Source organism: Hyaena hyaena, unplaced genomic scaffold (genome assembly GCF_003009895.1).
Source record: "Hyaena hyaena isolate Hyena2069 unplaced genomic scaffold, ASM300989v1 scaffold_481, whole genome shotgun sequence".
NCBI classification, from domain to species: Eukaryota; Metazoa; Chordata; class Mammalia; order Carnivora; family Hyaenidae; genus Hyaena; species Hyaena hyaena.
In genome coordinates, this window is record NW_024081121.1 from 1392212 (window position 1) to 1398398 (window position 6187).

At 38.3% G+C, this 6187-nt stretch overlaps 1 pseudogene; it reads right to left on the reverse strand.

Moving 5' to 3' along the window:
* Positions 1–3782: 3782 nt before the first annotated feature.
* LOC120246791 lies at positions 3783–4211 on the reverse strand (annotated as a pseudogene).
* Positions 4212–6187: the final 1976 nt, after the last annotated feature.

Below are 6187 nucleotides of genomic sequence, written 5' to 3' on the forward strand. Positions count from 1 at the left end.
AATACGAATTCATTTCCCCACATCTGTAATATCTGCAGTAAGCTAAATTAAAAATGCATTTGTACTTGTACAGTTAAATGATCATATTTAATGAAATGTCAGAGATGAATCTTAGCAAATAGTCAGGAAATTATTTTAGAGAGGGCAGCATTTCATTACTAGCAGTTGGGGAAAAGCAAAGTAATTAAACAAATGGTCTATGGCTCTTAGGTGGTGGCTGTCCAAGAAGAATAGAAAACCAGTGCGTCGGGCTGATAGACAAAGTTGCATTTCTAAGTCTTTGCTCTCTTTCTTTTCCTGCTCCCCCTAAGACCTCATGAAATCTTGAGTCTGATGGTGGCTCACATGAGGAGTTTGGGAGACTCCCCCCATGCAGGGAGCAAAATAAGCTATTAGAAAATAGATAGGATGCACGAGAATCATCTCACACGAGATCCACACAACCCAACTGTAGCAAAGTTGAGGCATACGCATTGAGTAGGAGACTCAGGTCAATTGAACGAGAACAAGAAGCACCTGTGTGGAGAACAATGGGCTGTTTAGGGTACAGGCTCTTCACCTGTGGGGCCCTGGGACACAGAGTGGAACTGGAAAGTGGTAAGAGATTAGGGAGCTGTATTGAGGGTCAGAACAGAGTGAATAATGGTAGAGGGTTACAGATGGCAGGTTAGAGCAGAGAAGAAGAGGAAAAAGATCAGGAGGGGGCATGAAGGGAAGGTGTTTGGTGATTGAAAGCACAGAGTGGGACCACCAGCTAGCCAATGAGACCTTCATGTGCCACCAACACACCGCCACATCCCACACAAATACCACACAAGCAACCCGATGTGCTGGCAGGTTAAATATGTAGTTACATAAGAATTATCAACGGTTTTGGTGGGTGTTAGGTGCCAAATTGTGTCCTCCAAGGAGACTTGAAAGTCCTAACCCCCGGTTCCTCAGAATGTAACCTTATTTGGAAATTAGGTCATTGCAGATGTGATTAGTTAAGATGAGGTCATATTGGAGGAGGGTAGGACCTCCATCTAATACCTCCGGTGTCCATGTGGTGATAGTGGCAAAAATGGAGAGATGTAGTATAAACCAGGGAAAGCCAAAGATTTCCAGCCTCCACTTGAAGCCAGCAAGAGACAATGAGGGGTTCTCTCTATAAAGTCTGTGAAGAAGCAAGGCCTTGGTGACACCATAATTTCAGATTTCAGCTTCCAGAACTGCAAGACAAAAAATTTATGTCATTTGAGGCCACTCAGTTTGTGGTGCTTTGTAATGGCAGCCCTAGGAAATGAATATAGTTGGTAAAACACAATACTGAATGGCAGAATCATTAAGTTATATTGCTCAGTCTTTTGCATTTTGTCTTAAGGAAATTCCATTACTATCCATGTGAGTTTTATGTACTGCTGTCTGGGACCAGAGTGAGGTCAGCAAGCCGTTCTCCTCAGCTGCCTAAAATCTCAACAGTTAAGATAAATAACATTCTAAGGCAACATTGTTTTTTTTTATTTTGTTTTGTTTTTTTTTTTTAATTTTTATTTATTTCTAGGAGAGAGAGAGAGAGACAGCATGAGCAGGGGAGGGTCAGAGAGAGAGGGAGTCACAGACTGAAACAGGCTCCAGGCTCTGAGCTGGCAGTCAGCACAGAGCCCGACGCGGGGCTCGAACCCACGAACCGCGAGATCATGACCTAAGCGAAAGTCGGACGCTCAACCGACTAAGCCACCCAGGCGCCCCAACATTGTTTTTTTTTAAATTAAAATTAACACAAGAGATCCATGATGAACAAAATATCTATATTTTATTTTATGTATTATTTTAAAGTTTATTTAATTTTGAGAGAGGGAGAAAGAGACAGAATGTGAGCAGGGGAGGGTCAGAGAGAGAAGGAGACACAGAATCCGAAGCAGGCTCCAGGCTCTGAGCTGTCAGCACAGAGCCCGACAGGGGGCTTGAACTCACAAACTGTGAGATCATGACCTGAGCTGAAGTCGGACGCTCAACCGACTGAGCCACATAGGCGCCTCTTGATTTACACTCTTATAAAAAGGAAGTGTATCCTGGACATAAGCCATGTGGCTAGCAAGTCATTATTACCAAAGCTTATCTCTTATCTTTACCTTTGTAGATCCACCAAACTCTACAAGATGACTTTGGGCTGAATTCACTTTTCCTCCACGTGAGAACTCAGACAGTTGAAAAGACCAGATCAGCAATATCAGGTTAAGTATTTTTCAAGTATGAAATCTGCATAAAAAAGACAAACTGCTATAATCCCAGTAGCGAAGGGAATTAGATTCTTTGGCCTTTACCACATGACAGTAAATGACAGCATAATAAATAAAGCAAAAATGATTTCTGACTTCTACTTTTCACATCATATCCCGGAGGCGCTTTGCTATTGTTACAAGTATATTAAATGTAGGTCTGATTACATCCTAAGGAGAGCTGACAAGAGGCATATTCTGGAACAGGGAGATTTTGGCCCATATTTGGTGGTTAATATTTATTGGTGCACACTTCTGAAGCTTCAGAGAGATCAAGGCTAGTAGAACCAGGAGAGACCAAGAATGGAATGTCACAGCACATGCTTAATTTGGATTAACTTTCTTTCAGTTGCTTAAAGAGATCATGGAATGTTTGTTTCATACTTGAAGGTGGTTATTAGCTATTCTCTCTTATTCTCCACAAGTGTAGTCTTGTTGCCAGTGGTGATGGCTAGGATGTAGATTGTATGACTGAGACAAGATGCAAAAGACAGAAATGATTGAATTAAACACTGGGATCTACGCTGTTGAAAAACATTTTTACTTACTGCGAAGCGTTGTAAGTAAATTGGTCTGTATACATATTTTAACACATGCAGAGATTCACGCAACCATAAGCACATGAGAAATAATTCCATAACCCTCCTAACCCCCACATGCTACCCTCTTTTAGTCACACTCCTTAAAACTTGATTCTGTCTTTTCTTTGTCAAATGGTCTGCTAATTTTTATTGTTTTAGGGCTTACTTTCCTGAATTCCCATGATTCCACTTACTAAAAATTCTGCAAACTCACACCAGTTATAATAATTCAAAGCTATTTAGCTCTTAAATGTAGAGTCTTTTACTCCAGGACAGGGTTTAATAAAAGATGTTTGAAAACAGAAGGAAAGTATGGAGATATGAAATGTAGATGTCTGACCATTGTTTGGACAGAGTGAGATACAGAACTACTGTCAGCCAGGAACGATACACACAATTGTGTGTAGGATAAGGTATATCCATTCATCTCTTAAGGAATTTTAATTTAACTAATTAATTAATTAATTTATTAAGTTTATTTATTTTGAGAGAGAGAGACAGCACAGGTGGGAGAGGGGCAGAGTGAGAGAGGGAGAGAAAGATAATCCCAAGTAGGCTCTGCACTGTTAGCGCCAAGCCAAAGTGGGGCTTGAACCTATAAACCATAAGATCATGACCTGAGCTGAAATCAAGAGTCGGTGGCTCCACTGACTAAGCCACCCCGGTGCCCCAAGAAATTTTTAATATTTATAACAGAAAATTTTTTCAGCAGTACTATCACACATTTGGTATTTTTGATAATGTGAAAAGGATTCAAATGTTTTTGATTAATTTTTCTTTCATAATTGTTTATTTATTTATTTCATTTATTTATTTATTTAATATAAAAAGACATGTTATTATTGTTTTGCTATATAACAGTGAATATACTCAATTGCATTTTCTCAAATGGCAAATAAGACATAAGATAACATCTCTTTGATTTCTGAAAACCTCAATATCATTTATCTCTTGGAGGATCCAGTTTCCTATGACGTCTATGAGACTGTCCACAAGGATACCAACAGTGCTTAGTAGTAAAGAACATTTTGCTAAGTTGTTCTATCATAGGGCCTTGCTCAAAGTGTTCATTTTTTTCTTCCAATTTGGTTTTCAGCAGTTGATCAAGTGTTTCTTCATTATGGTTCACAGGATCTGGCCGTGGAATAGGTTTTGTATATTCATATGGAATGTCCACAGAAGGGTGGTAGCATACTATCGTCCTGCCATCTGATGTCAAAGCAAGCTCTACTTTGCAATTATAGTCATCTGGAAGAGGAGAATACGTAGATTTATGACAAACACAATATAAAGCTCCGTTTTGAATCAGAAAGAAAGGTTTCTAGAGAGTTCTGTTTGATATCACCCATTTTACTTCTGCTAATACCATGATGACTCAAGATGTTTATCAGGTGGTGTGAAAGATGGTCTAAAGAGAAACTGCTTTTAAAATCTGCTTCCAGGCATACCTATTTTCATCCCTGACAGCCGCTCACCGCGGGCCCACCATCTTACCTCAATCTATTTATTTATTTATTTTAATGTTTTATTTATTTCTAGGAGAGAGAGAAAGAGAGAGAGACACAGCATGAGCAGGGGAGCGTCAGAGAGAGAGGGAGTCACAGACTGAAACAGGCTCCAGGCTCTGAGCTGGCAGTCAGCACAGAGCCCGACGCGGGGCTCGAACCCACGAACCGCGAGATCATGACCTAAGCAAAAGTCGGACGCTCAACCGACTAAGCCACCCAGGCGCCCCTCATTTATTTTTTTTTTAATAGTTTATTGTCAAGTTGGTTTCCATATAACACCCAGTGCTCATCCCCACAAGTGCCCTCCTTCATAATTGTTTTTACTTTAACCATTTTCAAGCGTACAGTTCAATGGCTTACGTGGCATTTGCACTGTTGTGCAACATCGCCACCATCCACAGAACCTTTTCATTTTCCCGAACTGCATCTCTGCATCCATTTAACACTAACTGCCAGTACCGCTGCCCACTGCTCCCACCCACCCCCCAGCCTCCAACAAAGAGCATTCAACTTCATCTTGATGATTTGTACTCTAGGTTTCTCAAATGAGGGAATAGTATTTGTCCTTTTTTGTCTGATTATTTCACTTAGCATAATGTCTTCAAGGTTTATCCATGTCATAGCATGTGTCAGAAGCGCTAAAGATTTCTAAAAATTTAAGTAGCACAAAGCTTAAAGAATTTATAGATATGATTTTTCACGACCCTACATAGTTTAGTTGTGTTTCCTAAACAAATTAAAAGAGAAAAATGTAATTAATATACTAGTGTGTACAAAGGTGATATTTTGACATTTCCCACCATTGAATTAATGAAATGTGTGACTATTTTGATTTCTCTTACACAAAACTCTAAAGACATTAAATGATAGAAAGTAGCATAATTAAATTCATTTACTTTTTTCCCTCCAATTTTATTTATCCATCACTATATAAGTTTAAGGCTTCCAGCACGTTGGTTTGATTTATATATATCGTGAAATGATTTCTGCAGTAAGTTCAGCCAATGTCTATCTTCCCATAGAGATATAATTAAAATAAAAGAAGAAGAAAATATAAAGGAAAAAATTCTCCTTGTGATGAAAACTCTTAGGATTTACTCTCTTAATAACTTGCATGTATATCATATAGCAGTGTTAGCTGTAATCATCACCTCGTACATTGCATCTCTGGTACTTATTTATCTTATACCTCTAAGTTTGTGCCTTGTGACCAACTTCCTCTAATTCCTCATCCCCTCCACCATTTAAATCTTTAATCAATTTTGAGTTAGTTTTTGTGGATGACATAAGATATGTGTATAGTTTCATTCTTTTACATGTGAATTAGTATCCCAGAGCTATTTATTGAGGAGATGGTTTCTTCTCCATTGATTATTCCTGGTTCCCTTATCAAATATTAGCTGACTGTATATGTATGAATTTATTTCTAGGCTTCAGTTCTGTTCCATTGATCTATTTATCTATTTTTATGCCAATACCATATTGCTCTGATGCTTTTTTCTTCTTTATCATGATTTGGGTGGGTTTTTTTTTTTTTTTTTGGCTATTTGGGGCTACTTGGGTCTTTTGTTGTTTCATATAAATTTTAGAGTTTTTTTCTACTTCTGCAAAAAATGCTATTAGAATTTGGAGAGATTACACTGGATCTATAGATGCTTTTTGCTAGTGTTGACATTTTAACACTATTAATTCTAATCCAGGTAGACAAGATACCTTTTCATTTATTTGTATCTTTATTTCATCAGTGTCTTATATAGTTTTCAGAGTAGAGATCTTTTACCTCCTTAGCTAATTTTTATTACTAAATGTTTTATGGCTTTTGATGCCATTGTAAATG